Source organism: Mus caroli, unplaced genomic scaffold (genome assembly GCF_978045245.1).
Source record: "Mus caroli unplaced genomic scaffold, Mus_caroli_1 scaffold_2, whole genome shotgun sequence".
Taxonomy (NCBI): Eukaryota; Metazoa; Chordata; class Mammalia; order Rodentia; family Muridae; genus Mus; species Mus caroli.
In genome coordinates this window covers 100801741-100818945 of record NW_028227257.1, presented here as the reverse complement: position 1 = coordinate 100818945, position 17205 = coordinate 100801741, and positions in this window count along the sequence as shown.

The following is a 17205-nucleotide window of genomic DNA, read 5'->3' as shown; positions in this document are numbered from 1 at the left end:
GAGGGCAGCAGACAACCTGGGACAATTCCCTGCCATGAAGAATTCAGAATGAATGTCTAGAGATTTGAGAGAGTGGGAACCTTCAAGAGGCCGGAATTCCAAAAGACTGCTATTTGCACAACTAGAGGAACTGCCCTTGCCTCATCACAGTCTGTTCTGGATCAAGTCAAGAGATGAAAAGCCATAATCTCTGCAGATGGAGCAAACAACACATGCTTAGAACACTAAAAAAGGGACAGAAACATATTTCACACTGTTCAAGCAGTTGTTATTTTATGCTTCCCACTTGCTCCTGATGACAGTCAGCACATGTCAATGGTGATCAGAGAATGTTATCATATGGAGGTCACGTTGGCCCTTGTGGGGCCTTTCCCAGCACAATGGTGTGCTGTACCAGCGTATGCTAGCACACTGGGCATTCTGGGCTGACTGTACCTGCACCTGGTCATCCTGCCTCCCTCTTGACAGCATGCGATATCCTGAAGATTCACAGGACTCTGATCTTATGTCTGTAACTCAGCAGCTCTTGATCTTTTGACCTTTTTTTCTTATAGTTAGTCTTAGTCTTCAGAGCAAAGACCTTTTTATAAAGTTTCCCTTTATTGGATTTTTTAGACTGCTCATAATTCATGGAGATCATCACACTAGTCGTAACATTGTACACGCTCTAGTGAAAAGTGTGTGTTTTAAGTGATTAGATGCCATTGCTACTTTGTTTATGAACTCATTTTGTAGTTTGGTAAAATTGAGTTGAGTGTTTCTTATTCTAGGAAAATATTTGCTCCTTGAAGACCAAGTAACTATACATTGATTTCTCAAGTGAGTTCACAAATAGCAACCACAACCCCAAGCAATATAGAAATATTCCCTGCATATGGAAGTAAATATTCAGATCTCAGCTTAGTGTTTTCGTTTTGATTTCCTCATTTTTAAAAGTAGGGACAAAAAATTTCCAGTTACATGGTTACTGGGCATGACCAAAGAAGTAGTACAAACTCATCAGCTCCATGCCTGGCATCAGTAAGCACTTGATGCCTTCTCACCTTATGATGACATTTTCTGAAATGTCTTTTTAAATGATACATGAAATTATTGCTGTCAAAGAGGTAACTTTGCAGGGGGGCTTTTCAGTGGGCAAATCATAGAGTATTGTCACCATTGGATCAAAATCTAGTAGATAAGTTACAGTGAAAATGGCAAAGTGACCACCAGGGTTCTACAGCTACTTTCTTGGAATTGGTCAACCAGGATATTTCATTGCTAACTGACCAAGGACCAAGAACTGTCCTTCAACAAGAGCAGAAAACAAATACTAATAGCTCTAGACTAATGCTTTCCATGTAATTGAATACTGCTCACCAGTTCAGGTCTATTGTGTGAAACACACACACACACACACACATACACACACACGAAAAATAAATTTAAAATCTTTATAAGGCTCCAATTCAGTTGGCAAAGTGCTTGCCTTGCCTGTGTGTGAGTCCTTAGATTACATTTCCAATATCAGTTTTTTGAAAGGTGAAAAGGTTTCTTTCTTATCATCAGTGGCTTCTAAAAGGAATGTGTCAAATGCCTTTTGCATACATTTCATACATTTTTATGCATGACATAAAAAGACAGATGCTTTCCGCCATAGGTTGAGCAGCTATGGAAGGTAAAAAGAAGAGACTAAGGTCTAGATTTAGACTTTATAGTTCTTGTGTGACTTTAGCCAGGTTGCCAAATCCTCTAACTCTCGGTTTCTCATCTACACAGTGGGGATTCTAACAATACTCATGGCCTAGGTTTGTGATAAGTTTGAAGTTTTTGTTTGTGTAAAGCACAGGGCTCTTTGTGTATAATTAATGAATGATGTTTTTAATGCTACAAAGAATTTATTTTTAATCACCCTAAATTATATATCACTTTAAAGAGGCTTAGATACTACTGACACCCAGAGACCCTGATTCGGGGTTAGACTTTGGGTTTGGAAACAGCAGTAAGAAAGAAATGGAGGAGCAAGTTTCTTCTGTGTAGCTGAAGAAGCTCACAGGAGAGCTGGAAAACTCTATGGCTCTTCAGGAAAGATGGTCCCAATTTGTTGGCCTCAATAGAAATAAGTTGGAAGGAAAAAGAATTTGCCGATGTAAGGAAGGGGCTAAAGAATCAAATGAAAGGTAAGATTCCTTTGTTGGAAAAGAACCATGGCTGGGGTGGAAAACTAACAAAATAGTGGTTGTGGATAGCACAAATTACCACTGAAAGTGTGTCCGTTCTAATGATGCTCGATGCTATCATTTTGCACATGCTGAGACACAAGTGACATCACACATAGTAAGTCTTTCCCAGTCATGTTGCAGAGCAGTGGTTAAGCCTCTCTGGTTTTGACTTATGAATCTTCCCCGTGCAGATCCCACGGGCCATCTTGAAAGCATGTCTACTCCAGACAGGCAGAAAAGGCGATGACCTGTGATGTTGGAGGTAACAGTTTTCTATAGGTCCCAGAACTGCGAGTGCTTACTATTTGTCAGAGGTTTTACCAGTCAGAAACTAATCTTACAGCTTTGCCCACATCTATCTGTATGCTCAAGAGAAAAGATACAGGTGTTGAAACACAACACAGCCTGTGCCTCAGGCACTGTTATACAAAACAACTATACTGTTTTTTTTTCCTCCCTGTAAACCAATACAAATTCCTGCTCCATCTAGGAATAAGAGAAAATGGAATCGCATCTGGAAATCTGGGGATAATTGTACTGCCTCTCATAACTAAAGAATAAAGATGTGTGTACTAACTTTTAAGCAAATAAAAATCCATCTTTTTCAGCAAACCCTCCCATGATAAATTTGCTGTAATAATAACTTGCACTGAGCTCTTAATTTGCATGGAAAAGCATGCTAAAAGATTGATACATACTGCCCACTTTATTTAGGATATTAAAAAAACTGAATGCATGCGTAATTGATATAAGCCCAGTACTGGGAAGCTGATGAAAGAAGATCATAATGGGTTCAAGGCAGCATGAGCTACAGAGTGAGATACTGAAGCAAATAGCCGAACTCCTAAACTTCAAGAAATGCCCGAGTTACCCAAGATTATAGAAACAGCAAGTGACAAAGATTCAGATGGGTTTGACTCCCAAAGGCATCAGAATCTCTGGGCTCCAGTGGTTTCTTTTCACGCTTGAGATTCTCTACATGCTCATTTGAGATAGTGTTTGAGTGCATTGCTGGAAATATTGGTGTGTATGCTAATTCATAAGGCAGTCTTACGTAACAAATCCCACAATGCAAAGCTTAAGAATAACTGGCCATTGCTCAAGAGTCTATGCGTTGCCTGGATGGCATTCTTTTCTGATCACTATTAGCGCATGCCTCTGATGATGTGGCTTGAAAGGTCAAGAAGGCTTCATTCAGAGCCCTACAGACCCTCTCTGATTGTCTTTCTAGGACATTTCATTATAGCCATTTTAAAAGAACAGGGTGGTGGCTTGTGATAAAGCAGAGTCATCTTGTGGTATAGCAAAATAAATGTGGGACTAGAATGGGCTTGGCATCCTGTTTGATACATTCTATCACCCCAGTGTTTCTCAGCCTGTGGGTCATGGTCCCTTTGGGGGTATTGAAGGACCTTTTCACAGTGGTCATGTAAGACCATTGGAAAATACAGATATTTACACTACAATTCATAACAGTAGAAAAATTGCAGTTAGAGGTAGCAAGAAAAGTAATTTTATAGTTGGGGGTCATCACAACACAAGGAACTTTATTAAAATGTTGCAACATTGGGGAGGTTGAGAACCACTGTATTGGCTACAGGAGTTATGAGGCCATCCCAGAGTAAAGGATTAAAAAAGGAGACTTAGCTGGGCAGTGGTGGCACACATCCTTAATCTCAGTACTTGGGAGGCTGAGGCGGACTGATCTCTGAATTTGAGGCCAACAAGGTATACAGAATGAGTTTTGTGACTGCCAAGGATACACATAGAAACCCTTTCTCAAAAAAAAAAAAAACAGAGAGAGAGAGAGAGAGAGAGAGAGAGAGAGAGAGAGAGAGAGAGAGAGAGAGAGAGAGAAACAGAATGGAAAATTCACAATTTTTGTGAAAGAAGTGGCAGAGAGCAATTCATTTATCCAGCACATACCAGTCTTTTGTGTGTGTGTGTGAGGCCGCCATCCCTATTTAATTTTTACAGGTAGTGTCTGGGGTTCACAGCTTTGGAGCCACAGCAGATTTTAGGACCATGGTTCTTAGGACTTGGCGGTAGGAAAGCCATACCTATTTTTACTGGAATAAAGGTAACCTGACATGCTCTTAACAAAACATATGTACTCAGGGCACATTAGGGTTCCCATTGTAAAATATGGTAAACAACTCTTTACAACCATTGCCTTGCAGAATAAAATAAATAAAGCAATGCCTCTAAATGTCTTCATGGCATCTCTGGATCTGTGCACATTAGCTTCAGAGGCTCACCAACATGTTTGGAACGTTATTGTCTATTTGAGTCAGAAAACCAGGATAGGTGATACATTTGTAAATTTAGAGAAAAACAACAGTTGAACATTTTACTATGAATTAATAGTCCAAATGGGGATATTCTACTAGAATAAGACATATTTTTTGTTGACTACTTCTAATTAAAAACCAAAATTAGCTCAATATTAACATTAAAATGTATCTTATCCTTCCCATTACTGGTTTTAAAGCATAGGTAAGAAATTTTAGGTATGTACACATATATACATGACTCTATTAAGACACACAGTAAAAGAATGTAGCAATATAAGTATAAAACAATAAAACTGAATGGAAATCGGTAATCTGTGGTCTAAGATGGGATGGATCTCTGGGAAGTCAAACAGCCTTTTTAAGCTTACGTGCCTTCTTTTCATTCGATATCTTGAACTGCGCATTCACCCATGCTCTGCAACGAGCCAGACCTTTCACTTCTGTTAAGGTCCCCTTATTTACCAACACCCCTACAAAGAGATAACGACAAAAATTTATGAGGGTAAGATACTGAAGCAAATGCCTGGGGCATATTGTTGGGAAGATAAAGACTGTTCATTTGGGAGCTATCTGCTTCTTTATTACCTGAGAAGAAAGATGGAATGGTAATTGACATGTGGTTCTTGACAGATGTTGACAAGGGAAAAACATGTGATTAAAGCCCTTGGAGTTTTTGCAAAGAATGATTATGATGCCTGTCTCCATGTTCCATAACCTCCAGGGTACAATCAACTAGCCCCCTTGCCCTAAGTGCCAAGCAGGCATCCATGCAGATGCTATTGGACTGTATCAGCACCTGGCTGAAGAATAGAATTCTCTCATCTCACATAAAAGGCATACATAATAGGGACCAATGAGTGTGGAGTTGTTTTCATGTATTCTATTGCTAATCTCCCAGAAATAGATATACTGTTATGGAGAAAGAAATCAGCATGTGAATTGTTTTTTTAACTTTCAGAGCTTGCATTATGTAATTAAGCAATTTATTGTTTTGTTCCAAAATAGTATCTATAGTTTACTTGATAAAATAGCATGGTGCTAGTAATATTAACAAACATGCTATTAGGATATCACTGCACAAGAATAAAAATTAGATTTAGAAAGGGAAATTTTCTCAGCTTTTGCCAAACATCCAGATGAAAAGTTGAAAGACTGTCAGTTGCACAGATGTTCTGAATATCCAGATGCTATGTAAAAGGGGAAAAAAAAAAAGAAACTTTATTCAACCCTCTCTTTAGCTCTATATCCATTTTGTAGATATAAAAATAATGTAAACTATAAGTATATATATATATATTAAAATAAAATATAAGCAAAACATGGTAATACAAGTTTTATATTTCTCTTCAGTGTGTCTCTACTAGAAGAGTAGCAATTTTAGGGTCTTAATGAAAAAAATATTCCTGATAAATAAAATATCACACTAGTGTGATTTCTCTTCACACTCCTCTCTTTTGACCCACCAGATTCTGTACCTCACTGATATACATGTATATATATGAATGTCCTACATGAGACTTCCATTTGTTTTCCCCTAATATTTTCAAGTTTCCTCCCTTCCCCAACATTCATTCTAAAAGTAGCTTTGTGGGTCAATCATTGCCTGAGAGCAGACGTATGCCATAGCAGAAGCAGAAAATTTTAATCCGGTTCCCAGAACAAAAACTCTAGTAACTATATGCAAAATAAAAGCCTGTACTTTTTCTTTTATCTGTATATTGTGAACTAAAACCCATACTGCTACTAACCAGTGCAAGAGTAGATCATGGAGTCATGATTGTAGCCCTTAGGTTAGGTAGGCTCAACTATGTTTAAAGAATCATGAAGTTCCACATCTCTGTCCTCTTTTCTCTTACTATTCTAGTACAGTAGTTTCCAAGACCCTAACAATTGGTCACTGTACAGGGAATCCCTATATTCTTACCTTGAGCTAAGTCTTGTACATCCAAAAGATAATCAGATTCACCACTCTTAGTTCTGCCTGGTCTTTCACTGTCTCTCAAAGCCGTCCTTTGATGTGTCTCTAATGTGGTCACTTTCTGTGTTAATTTTATTGTTGGGGGACAGGTTTGCTTTAACTCAGTCTTTGAAGGTGTGAGCTATGGTCACTTGGTTCAGTATTCCTGGGATTGTGGTGTGGTAGAGCATCATAGCAATGGGAGGGTGTAGGAGAGATGTGTATTTACCTCATGCAGAGATCAGAGAGTCTCACACCATGAACGAAAGACAATAGAGGATATCAGTCATGAGAAGGGCCTGGGCAAAAGAGAACCCATGTCTTAGTTATTGTTTCCATTGCTGAGAAGAGACACCATGACTAAGGCAACTCTTATAAAGGACAACATTTAATCAGAGCTGGTTTACAGGTTCACAGGTTCAGTCCATTATCGTCATGGCAGGAAGCATAGCAGCATCCAGGCAGCCATGGTGCTGGAGAAGGAGCTAACTGTCCTACATCTTGCTCCAAAGACAGGAAAAGACTGGAAAAGACTGGCATCCTCGGGCAGCTAGGAAGAAGCGCTCTCTGCCCAACCCATTTCTTCCAAGAAGGTGACACCTACTTCAACAACACCACACTTCCTAGTAGTGCCACTCTCTGGGCCACACATATTGAAACTACCACAGCCCTCAAGGACATGTCTTTCTAGCACCCACATCTAGGTTCCATTTTGCATATCCCATCACTTCTTCCAATCTACTGAAAATTGCAATCCACCAATGGATTAAGCCATTCACTATGTCAAAATCCTTATGATCTATTTCCATGTCCCTGGAAATGAACTCACAAACATACTTAAGGGTATGTTTTAGAAATTTCCTTGGCTCACAAGCAAGTTAACTTAAAAACCAAAATTAACTATAACACTGTCCATTTTAATTAAACAGTGCCTTATTCTAGTCCTGAGCTACAAGGCTCCAGCAACTCAAGGTCTAGTTATATTTTAATTCTTAATTATGAGAATCTGTGCAAAACCATTTCAAAATGGAATTCCTTATACTATAGCTTATAAATTATACACATCCATTTTTTATTTCTCTTATATTTATTGGATGCCACAACTACTAGCATTCCATATTCTAATTAAAGGGCAGGCAAATCAAGCTCCTTTTCCAAGACAGAAAGCTTGACAGGATCTAGCAGTGTATTATTTCAATGCACATTGCTTTTATTCTGATTTTAAAATGTACACAAGCCCAATTCTTACTCTCTCTGTATCTTTTCATGGGCTCGTTCCCCATTGTACTGCCACTCAGAAAACTATATTGGATGTAAGGGGGCATCCTGATCCTGCTTTTTATTACAAAACAGAATATAACTGGATGACCCACAATTTCTGTGATTCAGGAAGAGTAAGAATTAAAGATGCCAAAGAAGGGGAAATATAGTTATATTCATTTTTATGAAAGCCTGTCAACTGTAAAGGCCTGTAGGTACAAAACTGGAAGTAGAAATTACAAGGAACCAAATTCAGATTTAATTTTAATGCCAGTTTATAACAAAGCTGTACAAATGCAGAGCTATGTAAAGGTGCCATTGATTAGAGGGCAAAATTCTGGTGGGCAGCAAAATGACACTTGATGAAGGTTCCAGATGTTTTAGCATTCGCATACTAGGGAAGGAGAAGGAGGACCTACCCCAAAACCATCTTTAAAAAATCACAGAGTCAGGCAATGGTGGTGCACTTTTAATCCCAGCACTCGGGAGACAAAGGGAGGGAAGCCTCCAAGGTTGAAGACAGCCTGGTCTACAGAGCACATTCCAGGATAGACAGGGCTATACAGAGAAACCTCATCTCCAGTGTTCCCTTAAAAAGGGAAGAGAGAGAAAGACAGAGGCAGAGAGACAGAGAGGACAAAAGAAAACAAGGGAAAACGAAAGAGAAAGGATAAGGCAGGAAGCATGGCACAATAAAAAATGAGCACACATTTAAAATAACCGAAAACCATGACAATTTTGTGGAATTATGTAACTTTTCTCCTGGATAACTGGGAGTAGCAGTAATGCCATCTTGCAAGACTGTATACAGAGCCAATATATAGTTAAAAGATATGTCTAATAGAATGGTCAGCACATAGCTCTGGTTAATGAAATTTCTTATTATATCTAATTTTACATAGTTAAGCTTTATGAAGCTGCCAACATTTGACCTTTTTAAGCAATAAAAATGGCAATTTCACATGACTTAATCTGGTATTATTAATGAAACTGGATGTAATTGAGTCTGAATATCTAGCATATTTAATATTCAGATTTAGGTGTAGGCATTTACAAAGTCTTTGCTTTCTAAGAATAACCAGTTATTTTAAGTTAAGCATGATAATGCAGAAGTAAGAATTCTTGCCTTGGGTATTTGAAGCTCCAAGTGATTAAGATTGACTTCTGAGCTATGGTTTATATATTGGATGTGGCGTAGGTAGAATTCTAAAACTCATGTGGCAAAGATCCTACCTCACAAACTGGAAAGAGTAAGGATTAGGTATGTGTGAATACAAAAGTAATTATGCGACCATCTTTCATTGCCTAGTCATTCAGCTTACCCGGAAAGAATAGAGCCAATCATGTAGATAGATGCTGTGTTTATTCATTTGCTCTTTGGAGAAACTGGGAATAGAAAAAGGATGATCAATATTTTTTGTATACCAGAAAATCTTCAGAGATTGCAATCCAGAAGTGAATTAGGATTAGAGCCTTGGGACTTATAATGTACTGTGGACTAGAACTGCAATTTTCTGTATCTTCAGCTGCTACTGAAGTCATGTGGGCCTACACATAGGTGTATTTTGAGGCAATCTATTGCCTAACAAGAGAAAATGTTTGGGACTTTAATTATAACTCGTTGAGGGAAACCATCTATTTACCTGTCTGTTGATCAAATTTTCTAAATTATGGCAGAGGAAAAATATGGATACCAACTGTACTTAAAAAGAAATAACAATAATTTACTTATGCAAGGAAATTATAGAGTGTACATAGTAAGTTATAGTGGATAGTACTTTGGTAAACCATGAGCATAACAGTTATATGAGTACTCTAGAACATATATTTCTGACCATTCACTGTAAAACAAGCAAAACAATCCTAGTACTTTGATTCCTAGAAAACACTAAGTAAGTTGATATTAGCAAAACATTTCTTTACCTATAAAAAGTCCTTAATCATTAATAATAACTAATTATTTATGGCTTAAAGGACAATTTAAACTGTAACCTGTAACAGAAGCCTAGCTATCCCTGTTGATTCAACGATACACCTGAAATATGAAAAGTGAATAATATGAAAAGTGGATATATTTTCACATGATGAATTCTTAAACCAGAGCCTAACAACCACAAAGTGTTTCTGTGCCATTTGAGAAAATTAGGCCAGAAACTTTAGTGTTTTTCTCTTTGATTTCCCCCATAGATCAGTGCAAATTGGCAGTAGAAACTATGTATCAACATGAAGGTCAGAACGGAGACTCAGAAGAAAGAAAGAAAGCTGCATTATAGCTGATGGTGTAGGGCCAGGCAACTGTGAGAGTCAAGGTCCAAAGCCACCCTGCAGAAACTGTGAGAGAAACAGACATAGTCCCCAAGTCAGGAACTGAAGCCAAGTAGAGGTGTATTGTCACAGTATTCACAGAGAAAGAAGCTCCCGAGACACAGAGATTTTTGTTTCTTGCCCTTTAACGTAACGGCAACAGAAACATATAGGAAACCAGGCCTTTCCAGTGTGACCTGACTAGAAGTCAGTGCACACTGACTGGGATAACAAACTCCAACTCCCTATAAGTCATGTCATGAATGGTAATGGCAAAGAGTCAATGGACATAGCCTGGGTGATTAACATTTTCTGTGTGTTTTACTTATTTCAGTACAGGAGAGAACCAATAACTTAAATTGCTGTATATGGTAAACATCAACACCAGTCTTTGTGTTGGAGGCTGTATCTCTTGAATTACTTCTAGTTAGTGGCATACAGGACTGAGATCCTGTTCTCTGTTTAATAAACCAGACTGTAGCTCTGTCTAACCCCTGACGCCATCCAATGGAGAGATGCATCAAATGAAAGGGGATGAGAGGTTTAACTGAACAGTTTATACCTTTGAAGTATTATGAACTCACTCTCACATTCCATGAGAACATGTTTGCTTTTCTTGGCCCTGTCTTGATAGATTTCCACTCCTCCTGTTACACAGGCAGGGTGTGGATCACTACACTGGGAGGCTGAAGGCACCATCAAAACGATTCCCTCTTCTTAGCTCCTGAAAACACATTTCCAGCTCCAGTCTGAGCTTTCCACTTATCACCAAATAGAGCTCCCAACATTTCCTGGTGACGGTTGTATTAATCTGCCAGTTTTCTCCAACAGGAAGCCTTTTCCTGATATTATCTAAATGTTCCTCTACCTAACTCCATCCCACTGTTCACTCCCATGGGTATCTCTTTGAATACTGCAGAACGGTATCAGCTCCTTTGTCTGACTCCTATTTTTAGACCCAATTTGTTATATCCATAAAGCCAATGGCTTAAATTTAGCTCCATTTGAGTTTCTCCCATTAGTCACTTAGTGTGTCACTCCCTTAGTCATTTTTGTTGCTTGGTTGGTTTTCAGTTTCGTGATGCTTGCCTTAAGAATGAAAACAGTATTTCAGGGACAGCTCATAAGGGTGGAGTCAATTACTGTAGTCTACAGATGAAATGGCCCTACCTATTGCTTAGATGTACACTTAGTATTCTTAAGTTTTTCATCCTTTCTCAAGCAATGTTCCTTCCATCTTACATGACTAGTCTTGACTTTCTAGTAATGTGATGTCCCACAATGCCATGCCATTTTCAGACTTTAGCACTACGCCTGGAACAGTTGGAGCTACTGAGACCCTTGATGACCAAATGAAAAAGTTAATGGCTCAAACACTGCTAGTGAGGTCATTTGTAAGTTATTTGTGTAGAATTATAAAATGCTTTAGTTTTCTACTGCTTAGAAAATCTCTTATTATAAATTATAGGCAGATCATAAAGTGATGTTGGATGGATTGGTAGATAAATAGATTGACTGACTGATTTATTAACTGATTTAGATTTGCCAGCATATAATCATGTCCCATAGGATTTCTGACTTAGGAAGTAGTGTGAGAAATCTGACACCTGTTCCTACTTTACTCTTTGTGCAAAGATGCTGTCATATAATGCCATGGGTACCGCCCAGGGAGAGCTGCTATTTAAATGGCCTTATCTTTACATTTGTTTCAAGTTCTGAATGTTTGGGAGCCCTCTGGGAACCCACCAGGTTAGTTTGATGAGTCGCACGTAAGTGCTATAATCCAAGAGAGTGGGAAGTTACCCTCTTGTACTTATGAGACTCATTATTGGTCAATAACCAGCATCCATTGGAGATTCTTGCTGTGGTCTTACAGCACTTTCGTTTCTGTATGTGCTTTTTTATGTATTTGGGCTTTACAGGGCATTGTGAAGTTGGTCACTTGGTGGCGCTGTAGCTAATAGCTTGATTTTCTTTTTTATTTTTCCATCGCCTTCATAGCTTTTGTTTTTTAATGACAGCTACGTGAAATATGCTCCCGTCTTAAAACTCTGCTGCGGGAGAAATGATTTAATGGCTCTTGACTTCTGGATTAATTTTGAGCATTAGAAACATTGTAAAAACAGATTCTTGCTAATAATGATCATTATCATGATGGCTTGGGGCATAATCATTTACCAACATTAGCCAACTGATTAAAATCCATCATGAGTTTAATTTGTAAAGATTTAGTTCCTTTGCAATAAATGGCTAATGATATTAGCCTCATCTGTGTGGGGCCCGAATTTACCATTCTAGGACTTTGAGCTTTCAAACTAGATTTCTGTCCACCCTTGCTACCATATGTCATTCATGCCTAATGTTTACCAAGTATGTGGCATTTCCTATATCAGTGCTGAATGGGGCCATATGGTGTACAACATACAGGCAGTCATAACCTGCTAGTTCATAATTTATTATTTCATAAAGCAAGCGACCTTAATGGATGTTAAAATTAACAACCATGGTCAGTCAAACCTGAAGGGAAAGGGAAGCATTTTGGCTTTATGATTCTTTTCTTTCCTTTCTTATTATCTTATCAAGTCTAGATATATGTGGAATGATCAGATTTCAGTTCGTATAGCATTATCATTAACTTTGCAGTAATGCCCTTTAAATGCATCTGATCTTATGGAAAGAGAGGCCCATTGGACTTGCAAACTTTATATGCCCCAATATAGGGGAATGCCAGGGCCAAAAGAATGGGAATGGGTGGGTAGGGAAGTGGGGGGCGCTATGGGGGACTTTTGGGATAGCATTGGAAATGTAATTGAGGAAAATATGTAATAAAAATATTAAAAATCAAAAAAAAAAGAAATGATTTCTAAAAATTTCTCATCTTATAAAAAAATGCTTTAAATTTTTATCCACAGAGAAACCACCTTTTACGTTTTTTTTTTTTTTTTTTTTTTTTTTTTACTATTTATTTTATGAACATTGCTGTGGTTTTTTGCCTGCACATACGTCTGAGTGAGGTTGTCAGAGCTTGGAGTTGCAGACAGTTGTGAGCTGCCATGTGGTTGCTGGGAATTGAACCAGGGTCCTTTGGAAGAGCAGTCAGTACTCCTAACCGCTGAGCCATCTCTCCAGCTCTGCCTTTCACATTTAAATTTGCCTCCTTCCTAATGTTTTGTCCGATGAATTATGAAAACTGTTGAGGTAAACAGTGCTCTACCAAGAAGATAATTCATCAACCCACTGATTTTTCTTCAAAAACTCCTTAAGAAAGTTCAAAGGGGAGACCAGCATAGAAAACTTTGAAACCATGGAAGGAGGAAAAGCAAATGTAACAGACACTACTTCATTTCCAGAAACATCCTCTCAAAAGAAACAAGAAAGTAAACACTTCACACTGTGTAGAGTTTAGCCCACCTTGGGTTCACTGTGTGATCTGCAGGCTTCATGGTTACATAAGCTGTTTCCTCCTCAAAGCCAGCCAGTGTTAATATCACCACTTTGCAAAGAGCTAAGAGGACCGTGGTTAAGAGTGAAGTGGCTTCTGGTTGTTCAGAGACTGGTAAAAGGTCTGTCAATCAGTTGGCACAGGCCGGCGTGAAAAATAAATTCATGTTCTCTAGACAGCTTCTCCCAACTGCTTCAAAAGGTCAGTTTCTCAAAATCCTAGGGTGGAATAGGACAGCCTGTTTGGATAGGCAAAGGATAAAAAGAAATTCTAAGAAAGTCAGATAATTTAAAACTCGCATGCAAAATTTGCAGTGATAATTAATTTAAGTAAAAATTACAAACTTCTGGTCAATTTCTAAACATCCGTAATTGCACTGAGTTGAAGCTATCGTAGTCTTCCTCCCTTTCTCCCCTCCCTTACTCATTTACAACTATGCACAGGAGGCACTCCACACAAGAGATAAGGAGTTAGCTGAGCAAGAGAAAATCTTCTCACACTGTGGCTGTTCTTACACCAATGTGTACCAATACAACTCTAAACAGAGTTGACTTTTAGTTGACAGGAAAGTCTACACAAGGATTTAGCATAGAATATTAAATACAAACAACTGTAAGAGTAAGGAAACAGATTCAGAAAAAGAAAATACCTCATAGCCAGGCAGTACAAACAGAAAGTGAGCCCAACTTGTTGGGAGTTCACACTATTTTGCTCCTCAACTTAAACACTGTTATGCAACTTCAAGGCAGGAATGTTATACTCCCTGGGTGTTACACAGTTTCAATAATGACTTTACCAAACTCATTATTGAAAAATATTTCTCTTTTCTTTTTTTTTTCTCCAATTTTTTATTAGGTATTTACTTCATTTACATTTCAAATGCTATCCTGAAAGTCCCCTATACCCTCCTCCCCTCTTTTTCCCTACCTACCACTCCCACTTCTTGGCCCTGGTGTTTCCCCTGTACTGGAGCATATAAAGTTTGCAAGACCTAGGGGCCTCTCTTCCCAATGAATGCCTACTAGGCAATCTTCTGCTACAAATGCAACTAGAGACACGAGCTCTGGGGGTACCTGTTAGTTCATATTGTTGTTCCACCTATAGGGTTGCAGACCCCTTTTGCTCCTTGGGTACTTTCTCTAGCTTCTCCCTTGGGGGCCCTGTGTTCCATTCAATCATTGATGTGAGCATCAACTTCTGCATTTGCCAGGCGCTGGCATAGCCTCACAAGAGACAGCTATATCAGGGTCCTTTCAGCAAAATCTTGCTGGCATATGCAATGGTGTCTGCATTTGGAGGCTGATTATGGGATGGATCCCCGGGTGCAGCAATGCCTAGATGGTCCATCCTTTCATCTCAGCTCCAAACTTTGTCTCTGTAACTCCTTCCATGGGTGTTTTGTTCCCAATTCTAAGGGGCAAAGTGTCCACATTTTGCTTTTCCTTCTTCTTGAGTTTCATGTGTTTTGCAAATTGTATCTTGGGTATTCTAAGTTTCTGGGCTAATATCCACTTATCAGTAAGTGCATATTATGTGAGTTCTTTTATGATTGGGTTACCTCACTCAGGATGATATCCTCCAGATACATCCATTTGCCCAAGAATTTCATAAATTCATTGTTTTTAATAGCTGAGTAGTACTCCTTTGTGTAAATGTACCACATTTTCTGTATCCATTCCTCTGTTTAGGGACATCTGGGTTCTTTCCAGCTTCTGGCTATTATAAATAAGGCTGCTATGAACATAGTGGAGCATGTGTTTTTATTACCAGTTGGAACATCTTCTGGATATATGCCCAGGAGAGGTATTGCTGGATCTTCCGGTAGTACTATGTCCAATTTTCTGAGGAACCACCAGACTGATTTCCAGAGTGGTTGTACCAGCTTGCAATCCCACCAACAATGGAGGAGTGTTCCTCTTTCTCTACATCCTCGCCTGCATCTGCTGTCACATGAATTTTTGATCTTAGCCATTCTGACTGGTGTGAGGTAGAATCTCAGGGTTGTTTTGATTGCATTTCCCTGATGATTAAGGATGTTAAACATTTTTTCAGGTGCTTCTCAGATATTCGATATTCCTCAGTTGAGAATTCTTTGTTTAGCTCTGTGCTCCATTTTTCAATGGGGTTATTTGCTTTTCTGGAGTCCACCTTCTTGAGTTCTTTATATATATTGGATATTAGTCCCCTTTCTTATTTAGGATTGGTAAAGATCCTTTCCCAATCTGTTGGTGGCCTTTTTGTCTTATTGAAAGTGTCTTTTGCCTTACAGAAGCTTTGCAATTTTATGAGGTTCCGTTTGTCAATTCTCAATCTTACAGAACAAGCCATTACTGTTCTATTCAGGAATTTTTCTCCTGTGCCTATCTCTTCGAGGCTTTTCCCCACTTTCTCCTCTATAGGTTTCAGTGTCTCTGGTTTTATGTGGAGTTCCTTGATCCACTTAGACTTTACCTTAGTACAAGGAGATAAGAATGGATCAAATCACATCTTCTACATGATAACCACCATTTGTGCCAGCACCATTTGTTGAAAATGCTGTCTTTTTTCCACTGGATGGTTTTAGCTCCTTTGTCTAAGATCAAGTGACCATAGTGTGTGGGTTCATTTCTGGGTCTTCAATTCTATTCCATTGGTCTATCTGTCTGTGGCTATACCAGTACCATGCAGTTTTTTTTATCACAATTGCTCTGTAGTACAGCTTTAGGTCAGGCATTGTGATTCCACCAGAGATTCTTTTATCCTTGAGAAGAGTTTTTGCTATCCTAGGTTTTTTGTTATTCCAGTTGAATTTGCAAATTGCCCTGTCTGACTCAGTGAAGAATTGAGTTGGAATTTTGATGGGGATTGCATTGAATATGTAGATTGCTTTCGACAGGATAGCCATTTTCACTATATTGATCCTGCCAATCCATGAGCATTGGAGATCTTTCCATCTTCTGAGATATTCTTTGATTTCTTTCTTCAGAGACTTGAAGTTCTTGTCATACAGATCTTTCACTTTAGTTCCTTAGAGTCACACCAAGATATTTTATATTATTTGTGACTATTGTGAAAGGTGTTGTTTCCCTAATTTCTTTCTCAGTCTGTTTATCCTTTGTGTAGAGAAAGGCCACTGATTTTTTTGAGTTAATTTTATATCCAGCTACTGCACTGAAGCTGTTTATCAGGTTTAGGAGTTCTCTGGTGGAATTTTTAGGGTCACTTATATATACTATCATATCTGCAAAAAGTGATATTTTGACTTCTTCCTTTCCAATTTGTATCCCCTTGACCTCCTTTTGTTGTCGAATTGCTCTGGCTAGGACTTCAAGTACTATATTGAATAAGTAGGGAGAAAATGGGCAGCCTTGTCTAGTCTCTGATTTTAGTGGGATTCTTCCAGCTTCTCTTCAATTACTTTGATGTTGGCTACTGGTTTGCTGTAGATTGTTTTTATTATGTTTAGGTATGGGCCTTGAATTCCTGATCTTTCCAAGACTTTTATCATGAATGGGTGTTGGATCTTGTCGAATGCTTTTTCCTCATCTAAGGAGATGATCATGTGGTTTTTGTCTTTGAGTTTGTTTATATACTGGATTACGTTGATGGATTTCCATATATTGAACTATCCCTGCATCCCTGGGATGAAACCTACTTGGTCATGATGGATGATCATTTTGATGTGGTTTTGGATTCGGTTTGCGAGGATTTTGTTGAGTATTTTGCATCGATATTCATAAGGGAAATTGGTCTGAAGTTCTCTAGACA